The sequence below is a fragment of the Antennarius striatus genome, chromosome 2 (assembly GCF_040054535.1).
Source record: "Antennarius striatus isolate MH-2024 chromosome 2, ASM4005453v1, whole genome shotgun sequence".
NCBI lineage: Eukaryota > Metazoa > Chordata > Actinopteri > Lophiiformes > Antennariidae > Antennarius > Antennarius striatus.
In genome coordinates this window covers 21,803,153-21,820,587 of record NC_090777.1, presented here as the reverse complement: position 1 = coordinate 21,820,587, position 17,435 = coordinate 21,803,153, and positions in this window count along the sequence as shown.

Sequence of the window (17,435 nt, the reverse complement as noted above, 5' to 3'; positions counted from 1 at the left end):
CTCAGGCATTACATTACGAATAAATGCTGGATAAACACCAGGAGAAAAAGAAATACTGACACCAAAGGACAGGACACACCACAAGACATACACTACAGACACATGCAGCACTAACAGGACATATACTAAACTAAAATATAATCACTATGAAATAGAATAAAAAGTGAAAGAGGAGATAGCAGGAGGCCCACATGGTACATCCTTCTTACATTGTAAGGCATGTCATTATCTCATGTCACACATCACAATCTTGTTTAGATGTAACATCAGAGAATATAAGGTACACCCTTTTGTCAAACTCGATTTTGACACGTCTAGGTCAAAGGTCCCACCCTTGTCTGTTACACACCATAAGACAACACAGCTGCAGGTAATATGGACTTGTAGGTGGAAAAAATTAAATAGAGGGAGCATTCTAGTAACTTGCTGAAGTAATTGATGTTAACTTTACACAACCTAATCGTCAAACACGTTGGAAAAACTCCTAACACCCCCCAGCACTGCAGTTAGGGTGAGGAACTGAATCAGCTTAGAATGACCGGAGTGTGAACACTTGCTGAACTTTAGACCCATTAACAGGAATGTAATGAACTTTTTCTTCCTTTTGTTTAATGCCTTGAGCTTCACCTTAACTAGACATGTTGGTCACCCGATTCGGCAGGAAAGGCACAGTGGTCAACACAACAGTGCTGGTGTTCAACATCGCGTGGACGTCGGGGACAGTGCCTCTGGATTGGCAGACTGGGGTGGTGGTCCCCCTTTTTAAGAAGGGGGAGAGGAGGGTGTGTTCCAACTACAGGGGGCTCCCACTGTCATTCCTCAGCCTCCCTGGCAAGGTCTATTCAGGGGTACTGGAGAGGAGGGTCCGTCGGCAAGTCGAATCTCGGATTCAGGAGGAGCAGTGTGGTTTTTTCCTGGCCGTGGAACAGTGGACCATCTCTACACCCTCCGCAGGGTCCTTGAGGGGGCATGGGAGTACGCCCAACCAGTCTACATGTGTTTTGTGGACTTGGAGAAGGCGTTCGACCGTGTGCCTCGGGGGGTTCTGTGGGGGGTGGACCCCTTGATAAGGGCTGTTCGGTCCCTGTACGACCGATGTCAGAGTTTGGTCCGCATTGCCGGTTGTAAGTCGGATTCGTTTCCAGTGAGGGTTGGACTCCGCCAAGGTTGCACTTTGTCACCAATTCTGTTCTTAACTTTTATGCACAGAATTTCTAGGCGCAGCCAAGGCGTCGAGGGTGTTGGGTTTGGTGGCCTCAATATTGCGTCTCTGCTTTTTGCAGATGACGTGGTACTGTTGGCTTCATCAAACCGTGATCTCCAACTCTCACTGGAACGGTTCGCAGCCAAGTGTGAAGCGGTTGGGATGAGAATCAGCACCTCCAAATCTGAGACCATGGTTCTCAGTTGGAAAAGGGTGGAGTGCCCTCTCCGGGTTGGGGATGAGATCCTGCCCCAAGTGGAGGAGTTCCAAGTATCTCGGGGTCTCGTTCATGAGTGAGGGTACAATGGAACGGGAGATCGACAGGTGGATCGGTGCAGCGTCTGCAGTGACGCGGACTCTGTATCGGTCCATCGTGGTGAAGAAGGAACTGAGCCGAAAGGCAAAGCTCTCGATTTACCGGTCGATCTACGTTCCTGCCCTCACCTATGGTCACGAGCTGTGGGTCATGACCGAAAGAACGAGATCCCGGATACAAGCGGCCGAAATGAGTTTCCTCCGCAGGGTGTCTGGGCTCTCCCTTAGAGATATGGTGAGAAGTTCAGTCATCCGGGAGGGACTCAGTGTCGAGCCGCTGCTCCTCCGCATCAAGAGGAGCCAGATGAGGTGGCTCGGGCATCTGGTTAGGATGTCTCCTGGACGCCTCCCTGGTGAGGTGTTCCGGGCATGTCCTACCGTGAGGAGGCCCCGGGGATGACCCAGGACACGCTGGATTTATTATTACTACTGGCTGGCCTGGGAACGCCTTGGGATTCTCCCGGAGGAGCTGGACAAAGTGGCTAGGGAGAGGGAAGTCTGGGCTTCCCTGCTTATGCTGCTGCCCCCGCAACCCGACCCTGGATAAGCGGAGGAAGATGGATGGATAGAGTGATATCCAATAGGGTTGAGCCAAGAACTCGTTTCAGACGAGTATCCGGTACGGATAATGCATTTTTGACGAGTAAAAGTACGATACGAGTAAAACTCGTCAAAACTCGAGGGGGTGGGGGGGGTGCCCTCATGCCCCTTTCTTTCATGAAGAAAGTTCTGTTGGCATTTTCCCCTGAAAGAGCCACTTTTTATTTACGCTTTCTGAAGATGTTAATGTTTTTTTTACTTAAAGTGTAGGCCTTCAGTTCTTTGGGCTGGGACGTCTTTAATTTACAATAAAAAATGATTATTCAGCTCTGTTTGCCTGGGTCTACTCTTATTTATGATAAAAGAGCTAGCTGTGCACTCAGTTAAACATATCCTGCATGTAAAATTGATGATAAATGAAAATATGACTTTTAATTGAATACCCCTGCTCTATTGAATCAAATGAGGCTACTTAATGGAGAAAGTTGAAGTTTAAATTGATGGAATCCGTGTGTGTGCGTGCGTGCGTGCGTGTGTGTGTGTATGAGTGTCTGCTTGTGTACAGTGATCTTTGGGAAACTCCTTGTGTCAAGAATGAACTTTGAGGATAGAATCATGAATAAGTCCGCAGGGAGAACTTTGAATGTTTCTGTCTGAGACGAGGACTAGTGTTTGTAGGTTCAACAAGATTATAGTGGGAGGCAGTCAGTGAGTCAATAACTAGAATGTTCTTTGGAACATGTTGATGCAGAGTTCAGACAGTTCTGTTGATCAAACCACTAAAAGTGAGCTGAGAGAGAAAGTGAAGCAACTAAAGAAGCCATTTGCCCAGACAGCAGTTGTTTTTCTGACAACAGGTCTAGGTCGATGATCACACTCCTGTCTGTTATACAGCATAAGGCAACACAGCTGCAGTTAATATGGATTTATAGGTGGAAAAATTTAAATAGAGAGAGTAACCTGCTGAAGTAATTATGTTAAGTTTACACAGCCATATGGTCAGCCTGGTTGGAAAAACTCCTAACACCCTGCAGCACTGCAGATAGGGTGAAGACCCAGTTCAGCTTTAATTGACCAGTGTATGAATGTTTGTTGAACATTAGACCCATTAACAATAATTCTATGAACTGAGAGTGATATCAATCAATCAATCAAGTTTTTTGGTGTCGCATCCTCACAGTCAACATCACTGCTCAAAAAGAATCTATTGTCAAAAATTGTGCATACATATGTTTCTAAATGTACATACCAGATCCAAAAGACATAGACAAAAACACTGACATAGAGACACTTCAGACTGTTATGCTGATGTGCGACAGGTTTATATGGTTTATTTTTTATTTCAAAACCAAATGAAACTCATAATGAACTCCCTAAAATAGAGTTGATAAATGAAGTAGAAAGAAAGAACGAAGAAAGAAAGAAAGCTGAATGAGGATAATGAAAATCTTCCTCCTTAAATCTCAACCTCTTTGGTTAATTGATTACATACCATGCTGTTGTTAATCACAAACTTAAACACTTTGCTGCTCAGTTGTGAATGTGACAAGATTCACGTCATGTGAATCACATCAGGAATGTGGTTTCAGTAAGCACGTGGACCTGAAAGATGAAAGATAAAATATTAATGTGAGAAAAATAATTAATTTGTGACATTAGTTTTTCTGTTACTGTGGGAAAGTTTTATAATTCAGATGCACACATGATCAACATTTTATTAATATTTGTAACAAGAACAAGTATGGTGTCATTTAATAATGTGAGAATGTGTCCCCCTGAAACCACAATACTGAAACGTTGGAATGTAGTTGTTGATTTTTTTATTTTGTGCAACATTATTTGTAAATTCTGTGTACCGATAATTAGTTATTTGCACGGTCTGACCAAAAATTTGCTTCAAGCAAGTGAAACTGACCTTTAATACTTTGGAACACATGCGTGGGAAATGTTCAGGTACTTATAGGTTTGTGGACAGGGGTCTCCAAACAGTGAGTTTGACACTTCAATATCACAGGACGGTTTTCCATCACACTTGTGAATGCAGAGCGATGTGAATCAGAGTTATTTTAAGGAAGAACGGTCAAATGTACATTGTAGAAATGACGGGAGCAGGAACATAACAGTTGGTGTCTTTGACTCTTTCATCCGTTTGTCCAAAAGCACATTTCTCTTTGTCGAGACGCCCGTAAACAGCATTGTAGATGGTAAGAACTGCCCCACCAACTGAGAGAAAACACAGTTCATGCATGTTTAACATCAATCAACATCCATTTTATTACACATCACCAGGTCTGGTTTGTGGGAGCAGCAGAGAAGATCAAACCTCCCTCTCACCAACCACCTCCTCCAGCTGTTGTGGGGCCATGCTGAGATGTTTCCAAACCAGCCGAGAAATATAATGTCTCTATCTTGGTCTATCCTGTGGTCTCCCCCAGTGGGACTTGCCCAGAATACCTCCTCTACGAGGCATCTGTAGTGCATCCTAACCAAATACCTGAACCACCTCAGCTAACCAAGCCAGAGAGGTACTTTTTAATTAACTACCTTAGTGACATCAGTCCCTGTGATGGAAGGTCCCCGTCCAGGCACCCTATCTTCGCCTTCAGCTTGGAGGATGTTCCATTCACACTGTACATAATGTGAGCAAAGCAGAATTCGGAATCTTTTCAACATCATCCAAAAGCCATGCTGCATGGCCCCACTGACTTCCACCTATACCCATATCTTTGTTGCTACGACTGTCAGCTGTTACCTATCAGCTCCTTCAGGCATCCAAAGTACAACCACACCCAGTGGAACTCCTTAATTCTGTGTCGCCAAAGCCAAATTTGGCAGAATTTACTTCTGTTTGCTACATAATCCACATAGCCCTGGATCCCTATGATCGTTTCTGCGGGTGGTGGACCCACTGGTAGTGCATGTTCAACCTGTTTATCGTACAGAGTATAATTATAATGAAAAACAGAAATTATGTCCTTACAGCATGACAGCCTGATGCGTTTGTCCTGGCATTGGAAGCTAGACCCTGTCAAATTAACATAAGCAGCATTAGATATTAAATGCATTTGACAGTGGAAATGAAACGTAGATAGATCTGAAAAGTTGCGTTATATTTTCCACCACTTTGTGAATGATTCCTCATCTATTTGAAACTCACTCTGGCATGCGTAATCCACTGTCAGGTACTTCCAAACACCTCTACAGTTGTCTCCAAACACAGTTCTTTGCAGGGACAGTACAATAGGTTTTGTCTTTGCAGCTGTAGAAAAGTGGGAGTGATTTTAAGAATTACGTGTAGGTCGATAGATATGTGATTGAAACCACTAAGGATGATATACAGGTACTCTTTCTTGACAAACAGCCATCAATGTAGGGGTAAAGTTTACAAGTGCATATCAATAGTTATGGAAGAGTTGGAAGAGTTCAATTTTTTTAAACAGTAAAAACTGTGTGCTTTCTAGATTCATTACATGTAAACTCAAATATTTCAAGAATTGTTTTAAATTTTCATTTTGATAGTTACACTCTACAGCCCAAAAAGTTAAAAAAAAAAAAAAGTACATCAAGATATTAGAATTTCAAGTTTGAGTAAACAATTATTAAGCATTTAATGGTGTGTTTAATGAATTGTGCATTAATGTCACCTTTTTCAAAGAACAAAACCAAGACAGTGCATGAACTCACATGAAATTACCTACATGCAAATCAGTGTGACTTCTGCTGTTGTTATTGAGAGACCAGTTCAGATATGCGTGGCTTCACCTTGGCAAGTGCTACTCTTATCTCTTTTTCACAGCAAAGTGTGTTGCTTTTGTTTTCCATGCAGCTTAAGGAAGTGTTCCTTTATTTTTGCCAGTGCGAGACTAGAGTTGCTCAGCTCGACATTGCAAATCATGCAGAACGCTGACTCCCATCACGTTACGTTATACACTACATGTAAATTCACGTTGCACATATTCGTCCGACCACTTTCTTTTTTTGCTCAACATAGTTATTATGAATTAAAGCAATCAGATGACGTACCATCATACCACAGGTAGGCTAATCGATGTAGCATGATCACCTGCAGTCAGTGATGGCTAAAGGGGGCGTGTCATCACGAATTGACACGATGTGTCAAACGTGCACAGTGATTCATGTACGTATGTTCGGTAAAAACACCTGACACATCGTGTCGGGTATTTTGTCTTGACCTCCGTCTCCACCGAACCCCTGAGACCGACTCAATGTACTAGGGTTCGATTGAACCCAGGTTAAGAACCACTGCTCTAGACCAAACAACACCGCTGGTTTCATCACAGTTTTGTACATCTTTCCTTTCATTTTAGCTGAAACTCTTCTATCACACATCACACTTGACACTTTCCTCCACCCGTTCCATCCTGCCTGTACACGCTTCTTCACCTCTTTTCCACACTCTCCATTGCTCTGGACTGTTGACCGCAAATACTTAAAATCCTCCACCTTCTTGATCTATTCTGCCTGTAACCTCACTCTTCCACTTGGGTCCCTCTCATTCACACACATGTACAGTATTTTCCGCACTAAAATGTCATCTGCAAACATCATAGTCCATGGAGATTCCTGTCTAACCTCGTCTGTCAGCCTGTCCATCACCATAGAGAACAAGAAGGGGCTCAGAGCTGATCCCTGATGCAGTCCCACCTCCACCTTGAACTCCTCTGTCACACCTACAGCACACCTCACCACTGTCTTACAGTCCTCATACATGTCCTGCACCGCTCTAACATACTTCTCTGCCACTCCAGACTTCCTCATACAATACCACAGTTCCTCTCTGGGCACCCTGTCATAAGCTTTCTCCAGATCTACAAAAACACAATGCAGCTCCCTCTGGCCTTCTCTGTACTTCTCTATCAACATCATCAAAGCAAATACGGGGCAGCAGTGGCTCAGTGGTAGAGCGCGCGGTAGAGCAGGTCGTCCAATGTTCTAAGATTGGCGGTTCAATTCCCGCTCCCGCCCAAAAAAACACCCTGGAACACTGCCGAGGCACCCTTGAGCAAGGTGCCACCCCACTTACAAGTTGCTCATTTGGGGCGCACCAAGCAGGAGCTGCCCGTCACTCAACCTCCCTCTGCATGTGTACAGGCCCCCTGTGTGTGTTTGTTTGCTGTACACACGAACATATGCATGTGATTTGATTAGAAAAACTAGAATGTGCCACTAATTTCCCTTTGGGGATTGAGTATAAAAATAAAAAAAATAAAAAATACTGCATCTGTACTCTTTTTTGGCATGGAAGCATACTGCTGCTCACAAATGCTCACCTCTGCCCTTAGTCTAGCTTCAACTACACTCTCCCATAACTTCCTTGTATGGCTCATCTGCTTTATTTCTCTGTAGTTGCCACAACTCTGCACATCTCCCATGTTCTTAAAAATGGGCACCAGCACACTTGAAAGTTCTCACATGCAAAAGTAGAGATAAATGACATCAGATATGCATTGTCTCACTTAATTCTTGTCATATTTCACTTTTAGTGTGATTCCATGTTGTTACTGACATGCTGGGAGGCAGTAATGGACGGTCTGCAGATATTTGTCGGTGCCTGGGCATGGGTCAGGGTTCTGGATGGATTTAACTGTAGTTTCACAGGCCCTGTTTCCATTGCAGCTGCACAGAGAGGATGAACAACAAAGACTGATAACATCCACTTCCTGTTTCTTACCGTTGTTGTGTTCCACCTTAAGCGCTCAAAAATGTTCCAAAATAGATGTATGAACATCTATAATAAGTAGTTCATGTCCTGTGCGTAGGTGTCCAGTACAAGCTGAAAAAATGTGACTGCAGTAAACAGCAGAGGTGAAGGTTAACAGGGTGTCTGTTGTGTACCGTTGCTGGAAGCCTTCAAGGATGCCCTTGGCAGAACATGCTGTGTTGGAGACCTTTTCTTGAGTTTTGCCAGTCGAACAAGTCTTGTTGTCCTTCCATCCGTAGAGAGCTGAATCTATGCGTTTCACTCCCTTGGATGTTACACAACATAAGATAATACAGCTGCACTTAATAGGGATTTATAGGTGGAAAATAAAGGGAATATTCAAGTAATGGAAGTAATAGATGTTAAGATTACACAACCTCATGGTCAATTCAGTCTGTTCTCATTTACAATTCACACCATACCAAAGAATATTGTCTTTATGTGTCCCTAAAACACCATTGTTTGTCACATCATCAAGAAAGACCTGAGGGTCCATCCATCCATCCATCCATCCATCCATCCATCCATGCCCACATATCCAAACTTCTTCCTCAGGTCTTCTGTGGTGACATTAGGCATTCCTGAATCATGTGAGAAATATAATCTCTCCATTATCTCCTGGTGTACCCTGTAATAACTTCCTTGATAAGTGGAACATCCCTGCAAAAATCCTGAACAACCTCAGCTGTTTCTTCTTGATGTAGTGGGGAAGTTGGTTAACTTTGACTAAGGGGACTGCCAACACAGTTTGCACACTACAATTCTGAATCACAGTCCGTGATCTTGATACCATGTTGCAAAGGTGTCTCAACCAGGTCAGCCCCACAACATCCAAAGTCTTTTGAGAGTCAATTTTACTGACTAAGGGTCCTGCAAGAAAGGAGGTTTCTAACTACCACAGTGACCTTAGCCTCTATGTGGACAGTTTGGATTCTGAGATGTTAAATTTCATCTCCAAATCCAGTTGGTGGCAGCTTGGGGCTATGGAACTGTCTGCCAGATTACATCACCATTGGTTTCTCCTACCAGCGGTGGGCCAATTGGAGGATCTACCTGCGGTTATTGGGTCGTTTTTAGTGTACTCACCTGGGCTACATGGATGAGGCCTCAAGAACCAGACATTAAATGACAAGCTCAGTGATATGTCACATCGTCTGTTTTTCAGTTATATTTATCCAGACAGATATTAAACTTTTGATCATCCATGACAGGGACGATCTCTTTGCTGTGAACATTTGAGAAACTTAAGACCCAGTGATTTTATGAATTGAGACTGATATCCAAGTGTCTTTTTAAGCCTTAGCAGTTCTTCCTTGAATTTATTTACAGCAAACTTTGACAGGCCATTGACGTTAGAAAGCTTGAGTTAGTTCATTCATGCCACAGCTCAAACGGTGGACATTGCTGGGGTCACCACACGTGACAACTGTTTCTTTCTTCAGTACCAACATGCCTGCAATGACAACTTTATTTAAGTAACAGGACAACCGATACAACCCAAATTTACAGTTTATCTCTTTGTTTGTATGGACTCATACAATACATGTTGTAACTTTTGCAGATCTACGTCACATTTCTTATCCTATTCCTCACTCACTACTATTCTCTTCCGCCTTTCTGTGCACTGTCGAGTTCCTCGACAGTAATTTTTACTGTACTTGGCAATAAAACCTTTTCTGATTCTGATTCTGATTCTGACATTATTCATAAGTCACATGAAGCTCAGTGTATGCTGATCTAAATTACAAAGCCACAATGAACATGACTTGGCCAAGCACCAAGGACTTTTAGATGGACTTACTTTTATCATCTGCTGCCTTAAAACATGCACTAAATTAATGAACGTGGCTCTTTGAATTAGAATCTTGTTACTACAAATGAACAACCTGAACACACTGAGTATAAACAAGAAAATAGAGGTTGATATGAAGCATCTCAAAATCATTCATCAATAATGTTAAATATTCAAATGATAGATAATAAATACACTAAGCGCATTTACGCTTCAAGATGCCAGGCTTCACCTCATTGTAGATTTTTAGTATGTGCTTGACGTGACACCGTACGCGCATGCTACTGGCTGACAGCATCCAGAAGTGTGCTGCGTTCCGAGACTCACGGAATGCAGCACACTTTCATATATTATAGAAACACTTAATAGCATTTTCAGTCATCTATAAGAGTGTGGGAAAAGGTAATACAGGTATAGGGTGGTTTAAAATCAGTAAGGGGTGGGTTCATGAACATTTAAATTACCGTAAATTATAAAATAAGTACTTTGTCGCAATATTTGCGGGTAGTCCCGGTCAAGAATTAACCGTGAGTAACGAGGGATCACTGTAATGTAATTTAAATCAACAAAATACAAATTTGCCCTCAGTCAGCAACGATCCTTCTGTCAATCTCTGGTTCCAATTTTTACAAATACACACATACAGATATTGTACATGCAAACAACATCATTGTATTTACGTTCTGTGCAAAGGAAACATGTTGCTCCCAGCACTGGAAGAGAAGTGACACAGCGTTACATTACCACCACCTACTGGTGGTTATACAACATTACCACCACGTACTGGTGGTTTTACATTATCTCCACCTACTGGTGGCTATACAACATTACATGCACCTACTAGTGGTAATAAGTTATTACCAAAGGTAAAACAAGGACAGGTAACAAAATAAAAGAGCAAGACTTTTTTAGGATATTGTACATAATATTAATAGAATATTATAAATCAGGCTCATCTCCCAATTAATTTTTTAAAAAAAAATAAAGCTATTCTCTGTTACAATAATGACTCACAGCATTTGATGATGAGACGGAGCATGGTGCCAGGATAGCTGGCAGGTGAACAGGTGAACAGTAGGACTGATGGTAGACAGATCAGGAATAACTGGTATTCATAAACATGAAATAAAGTGCAGAAATGTTAAGTACAGCAATGTAAAGACTATTAAAATACACAGAAAAGAAATAGACATAACAATGATTATTTATGTTAGTGAAAATGGCATGGTGCCACACTGTCAATAGAAACTGACTAAAGCAATAGTGCAAACATTAAAGCTTGGAAAAAAGAAAGAAAAGAAATCAGTCTGACACAGAAAACCAGCAATAAAAATATGCTGACAGACCGACAGCAGCAAAATCACATCAGGTAGAGACGGGTGGCAATCTAACAGGTAGTCAGGAAGGTGTTGTCACTCATTTGCTTCCAGAACAGTCCCACCACGTACAGTATTTCAAATGTGTTATGATTCAGTCTAGTTATCAAGATGGAAGACGGTTCTTATCAAATAACTTTAATCTGTCATTGATAATAATACAGGTAGTCCTCAACCCACAATCTCAGTTGGGTCTGCAAGGCTATTCATAAGCTTAATGAACGTCATTATGTATTTAATTTGTATCTATATTTGCCATTTGAGGTTATTTAAATACCAGTACTACTCATGAATACTATTCTCTAAAACTTAATAGAAACAATTACAGGACATAAAAACTACACAGAAATGAAATTAAACACTGTAGTACCATAACTTGACCATTAAGTCTCTACCTCTGTTGAATAACTTTTATTCTTGGCTATGTCATGTGTGTACAGGCCCCTGAAACACACACGCACGCACGCACGCACGCACGCACACACACACACACACACACACATTATTTGAACTTTCTCAAACAGCCTCAGGTGTTTACATTTGATTCAATAGAGAAACATGTTGATCTACCCCAGAATATCATCCTTTTCATCTTCACCATCGTCTTCATCATAATCATCATCATGTATAAACAGGCAAAACATTCATTTCTTTTCGAAAATTTTAATATATCTTAATATTTTTAAAATGGCATTAATAAAGCATTTTCCCTGAAAATGCCATTTCAGCAGCCTCCTGCCATCACAGGGTGACGTGTCTTCCTCATCTTCATCACAGAGTACGATTTCTAACTTTTCTCATCAATTGTTGAAGAAAAACCCAGATAATTTAGAGATGGAGCTCCAAGCAGGAGATGTTATACGGAAGCATCAACAGTTTTTTGACCACTGAACTGTGAACTCTGAATGGTTTGCTATTTGATCTTAACTAATAATTGATTGAGTTATTGAGAAAGTTAATAGAAATAAAACAGAGTAATCAAGCATAAATGTAAGTGTGGTGGAAGACCTCAGTGGCTTAAAGCTGGGCTTAGCCTCCTCTCTTTGGGTGGCAGTAGCTCAGTCCACTAGGTCTTATACTGGGGACTGGAAGTTGCCGGTTCGAGACCTGTCGCTGCCCGCCACTCTGCCTCCCCCTGTACCAGCCTGCATTCTTACAGGCCCCTGGTGTGTGTGTGTGTGTGTGTGTGTGTGTGTGTGTGTGTGTGTGTGTGTGTGCGTGCGTGCGTGCGTGCGTGCGTGTGTGTGTGTGTGTGTGTGTGGGAAACATCTTGTGTCAAGAGTGAACTTGGACAGAAGTAGAATCATGAATAATAACCACATACAGAACTTTCAAGGTTGGTTTCACAGACGAGTGTTTCCAGGTAAAATGATGGGAGGCCAATGAGTTAATAAAAAGAACGTTCCGCGGTTCATATTGCACAGAGTTCAGACAGTCTTGTTGATCAAATCATTAAAAGTGAGTCAACTTCAAAAAGTCTCATTGGACATATTGTCAGACAGGGGGCAGCAGTTCTCACAACAGGTGTGGAAGGCTTTTTGTTAGGCTTTGAAAGCATTGGTTAGTCTCTCTTCAGGTGTTTTTGTGTGTAACATGGGGGTGGGGCTCATCTTGGACAGGCCTGTGTTTCATTCATAAATCAATAAGGCCAGTCATTCGTCATCTTCCCCGCTAGATAATTCTGTCATTTTTGGTAGAACTATTCATTCCTTATGAATAGGAACTATCCCCTTCCAGGAACTATCCCCTCCCAGCCACTGCCGAGGCGCCCTTGAGCGAGGCACTGTCCCCCCTACAAGCTGCTCAATTTGGGGAGCGTTCGGAAGCCGCTGCCCATCACTCTGCCTCCCAATGTGTGTAGTTTGTTGTGTGTATTAACTGCATGCTTACAGGCCCCCTTGTGTGCAGTGTTCAGAGGGCCTGTATACTGTTAAAACTAACACAGATTGTATATATTACCTGAATGACAATGTAATTTTCCCCTTGTGGGATTAATAAAGTGTATTTCTTCTTCTTCTTCTTCTTATGTCCAGACATCCTGATTCCCAGCGTCTCATATACAGTGAAGTACTGTATTCTTTGACTTATTGTGCTCTTTCTTCATTCATTTTTTCTTCATTGGCAGATTACATGGTTGTCTTCCTTGTCTGTGAACCTCCCATTCTGCACTGCTACCTCCAGCTTGTCACATGCTGACTTGTTTTTTGCCTGAGCAATAAAACTGGTGTTTTTCAACTGTCAATATCTGCCTTTTTAGGGTCCAGGCACTTTGCCAGCAGTACACGATATCCAGCACCTTCTACAGAGGGACTATACCTATCAGCTTCACCTCTGTCTGGTCCGGGGCACTTTCAATTTCACACCTAAAAAATGAGACCACTTCCTTTGGCCTGACTTTTCTGGTGTTGCCAAATCAGGATGCTCAAACAGCAGTTTTTACAAAGGGGCGTCTGAATATGAAGATAAATCTCTAGTACCACTTATTCTTTGTTCACCTTTGGACCTAGTCCTGGAAGTAATCTGAAGGGGCAACAAAGCTCACTCTGATTTGTCCTCCTACCATCTCATCCAATCAGGAAGTCAAAATCAGTATCTTCTCCTCCTGCTCCTTGTTCAGCTTTCTGGTAGTCTTTCTCATTTCCTTGGGGTCCTGAAAGAGAGACGAGTCATTCTGTACAGCTTCTCCTAGTCACTGGGCTCCCAGTACAACAACCACCACCTTCTGAGCGTCATCTTTCTCACCATTTATCTTCCTCAGCTGGTCTTGAAGGGCAGAGCTGTTTACCTGTTGCTCAGATGTCTCACTGGGCTTTCTTGGTTTATTCAAGGTGGCATAACACCTGATTTGAGGGAACAGATCTCCATTTCCATCAGCCGTGTGTGTGTGTGTGTGTGTGTGTGTGTGTGTGTGTGTGTGTGTGTGTGTGTGTGTGTGTGTGTGTGTGTGTGTGTGTGTGTGTGTGTGTGTGTGTGTAATTGTGTGTGTAATATGCAGATAATCTGCAGTTTAAACGTCCATATACAACCTTATAGTTGTAAGTTTTTGTTTTAGTTTGAAGAAGTTTTCCTTCATCCACATTTCCTACTGTTTTAAACAGACTTTTGAGTTCATCCACCTTACTGTGAAATATTAAATGTGTGCATTTGTGGAAGGTTCAGTGTGTGTTTGCCTTCTCCGGTTGAGGACCTTGACATCAAGCAGAGGTTGTGTCCACATAAATGCGTGACGGATTGACAACACCACATGTGTTGTTATGTGGAAAAAGCCTGAAAGGAAAAAAAAAAAAAAGCAGCGTTCTCTTTCTCGCTGACGTCCTCTTCCATAGGGGGAGACGTTAAGACTCCAGCTCTACTGTGATTGGAGGAAGGCGTGGGTGGATGTCATGTTCATATGGCTTTCATTTTAAGTATGGGGTACACACTTTTTCAGGGTGCAGGAAGTTCACATTTCAAGTCAAGTTGGGAGCAGAGAGAGTTAGTCTCGAGATCTGATCCAGAGAGGTCTGGCATGGATTACATGAAATTGATGTGAATAGTTTCTGTTGTGCACACAATGTCCTAATTTGATGTGTTGCATAACCGTGCTCTCTGAGAAGAACTCCATACTGGTCATGTGACTCTCATCATTGTTAGAAACAGAATAGCATTCCCACCATTAAAAATCTGCATGTTTGTAGCAGGAATGTCCCGTGTGAGACGGTGAATGATCCCAGTGGCTCTTCAGCATTGCATTGACAGTTTTCCATTTTTACAAGAAATCATTGATTTTTGTTTGATGTGGGAGATTTTTCTTGAAACATGAATGAAATATTTGTTTGTTTTAATAATTATAACATCATAGCCAACCTTGAGGGAGGAGAGTCTTCTCAGTGTTGAGTCAAGTCTGTAATCTTCACATCAAACTCAGGACAGCAGCCCCCTTTAAGTTATTCAAACTTCATCCAAAATCAATCATTCACACTCAGAGATGACAAAGACCGAAATATATTAGACTGTCTTTTCAATCAATCTATAGATTCAAGAGAAATCAATCAAAGTCAGTTTCCTTATATTATACTTGTTTTCACTTGTGTCTGTTTGTTGATTTGGTAAGATTTCCCTCCAAAATTTGTAAAAAAAAAAAGAAAAAAAAGTTTATTTCTTTAATCTCTAGAATGTAATGTCAAAGATTTAAAGCGCTATTTTAAAACCTGTAAAATATATAATAAGAAAATTAAATCGACTGATTAATTGAGATGATGGAAAATATGTGTATAAAGTGAAATGAGATAAAGGTGAGAGGGAATCTGGACTGTCTAGAGGACAAAGGTGAGGCCAGGGAGTTCAACAGCCCACAATGGCTTACCTAAACTCATCAATACTGGCGGACCAGTTGCAAGCCTGGTGTTTGCCTCATGTTCTAAACTGTGGATGACGGAACCTGTTAGATCCACGCAGGAGGTTCCTTCAGGTTCAACGATTTCTTTGTTTGCTTTTCATTTCACCAGTGGAATCTGAAAATAAACGCTAGTTAGGGTTGGTAAAGGTTGGTTTGCAGGCTTAAAGAGTTTGACTGAAATCAGCATATAATCGTGGCCCACAGTGGTTGAAGCAGAGCGAAGTGGGGTGTTGGAGCTATTGAGAAGAAGGTCATGAGAATGGAGGTCACCCTGCAATGTACTGTATGCCTTTAAGTTGAGAACATTACCTGTGACAGGCGGAGAGAGTCATCACAAATATAAAAACATGCACAGAGTTCTGACTCTCTGGACTCTGGACTTTGTGGAGTTTTCAGTTTATTATGGTCTCAAAGTTTGCGTGGCTCTGATTAAAACTTTATCGGCAGGAACGTTTTTGTCAGGCTGACAAAAAGCTTTGAGATCCTCCAAGAGAGAGAAAAAGAGACTCAAAACGCTAGAAGCTGGTATCCTCCCAAATCCCCAAATCTCCTGCTGAATCCTTCTAAAACAAAAATCTGGCTTTCATGATCAGTTTCTCCCCTCTGTTCCCCCCCACTTGACCCCACCCCCCTTTTGTTTCTCTTCCCCCTGTGTGCTGAAGCAGAGAAACAGGAGTTTGTTTCCCTCTCCCTGTGACTGTTTATTGTCTTATTGTGGGTCCTTAAAACAGAAAGCCCCCCCCCCCCCCTCCAGTAAGGAAGACATGTTGAGCTCGGCTTATTGTGGCCCCGGGGCCTCGTAAAATACTGAGGTGGGATCCTCAGGGTGGTCAAACAGGACCTACAGGAGCCTCTCTGCTATTTGTGGTTCGGTCCTGAAAGCGTCCTCATCAGAGCTCAATCATGCATCATCAGCCCCTTCTGTTCCTCCTAATCATCGGTAGAGACGGAGTGAATATCCCAATTACGGTAAGCTGGATCCCATTCTGGGACGCATCAGAGAAAGAATGATGGCTGTGATTAAACTGATGCACATTGAAGAGCTGGAGCTCCTCCAGGCATATCACTGCCCCTCTTTCCATTCTTACAAGTTTTATGTATTTATTTACTCATTCAGCTTACAACACACTTCTCACCTTCATCACATTTGCAGCATCAACATCAAAACCCCCCCCCAAAAAAAGGCTGGCGGGTGGAAACCATTTGACTTGCGTAGACCCCATCCCCAGAATCAACAAACACCTCTCTCATTGCAATATATTGTCCACCAATTCATTTCCCAGTCACACAGTCTCTAAGTTACGATCATTAGACCTTCATTCCCCTTATCAATGTACTGTAGTCACAACATCCTATATCTACTGACTACTATTCCAAATATCGTCCGCCGTCTCAGATGTGACCCTGAGCATGATCACAATAACATTTCCCCCAAGAACAGCAAGTTTTGTTAAAATTATAGATGATCAAGACAAAAAGTTGACTTAGCCAGTGTTTTTACAGTCTCTGTACACAATATTATGCTTATAATAAACAATAACAACCTGAAACGTTAACCAACATTTCCATCATCACTTACCGAGACATCCGCCCTCCGGATTTTCGGTACCATAAAGCCGGCTATCAACTCACTAATTCAATTCAGGCATGTCCACTCTAGATCTGTGCGCGCTCACATAAAAAGGGCGGAGGTTGCTGCATGCGACCAATCGCAGACATGCAAAAAACTGCCTGAGCCGCATATTTCACAAACGGAGGAGCAAACAATAATAATTAATAAATACGAGCAATACAAATCAATACTCCAGGCAAAAAGCAACACAGGTGCAGCTGCCAAACGGCACAAGGATCGCTGGCACAAAATCACCAACTGTGTCAATGCGGAAGTTAGTTCCATTATAATATTACTTCCCCACTATGACTGCACTTGTATATCTGACCACAGTAACATTTGTGTGTTCCATAAATGTATGTGTGTACGACATTTTTCGTTATGGCATGTGATTGTAGCACCCGCAACTTTATGAATAGCTCTACATACTGTGTTCTTCCCGAGGTTTTTTGGCATCGCCAACAGAATACATAAAAGTACCTATGAATCAATCAAT